The sequence below is a fragment of the Sceloporus occidentalis genome, unplaced genomic scaffold (assembly GCF_023333645.1).
Source record: "Sceloporus occidentalis isolate IW3139 unplaced genomic scaffold, rSceOcc1.0.p SCAF_5, whole genome shotgun sequence".
Classification (NCBI taxonomy): domain Eukaryota; kingdom Metazoa; phylum Chordata; class Lepidosauria; order Squamata; family Phrynosomatidae; genus Sceloporus; species Sceloporus occidentalis.
In genome coordinates this window covers 173563957-173564432 of record NW_028316985.1, presented here as the reverse complement: position 1 = coordinate 173564432, position 476 = coordinate 173563957, and positions in this window count along the sequence as shown.

Sequence of the window (476 nt, the reverse complement as noted above, 5' to 3'; positions counted from 1 at the left end):
TGCCAACAGAGGCGGCTGCAACAACGCTTAGAACGAGAGCGGACACACCGCGCATGCGCAATGCATCCAGGACAGAGGGAGCGCGACGTAACATGGAGGGGGCTTCCTTTCTTTCCCCTCTGGAAGAAGAAGAAGAACGAAGGGACGCTCCTACGTATGCGCCGACTTGCCAGAAGCTTAAAGACCTCAAGTAGGGATCTGCGCAGACGCGTTGCTTTGTGCGTAAAAGAATTCTGAAAGGGGGCGCGGCGGCGGCGACTTCCGCAAAGCGCATGCTCAGTTTGAAAGTTGCGTCAGGGCATGACGGGAATTGTAGTTTTTTGGGTTTCCTTGATTCCAAAGGAATCCAAAGCGCTGAGTTTGTGGGGGAAAAGAAATCCACAAAAGAGGCTTTTATTATTGGCCAATCAAAATGCAGAAAAAAAATACAACTTTGCTGCATCCGCACTGCAGAAATAATCCGGTTTGAGACCGCT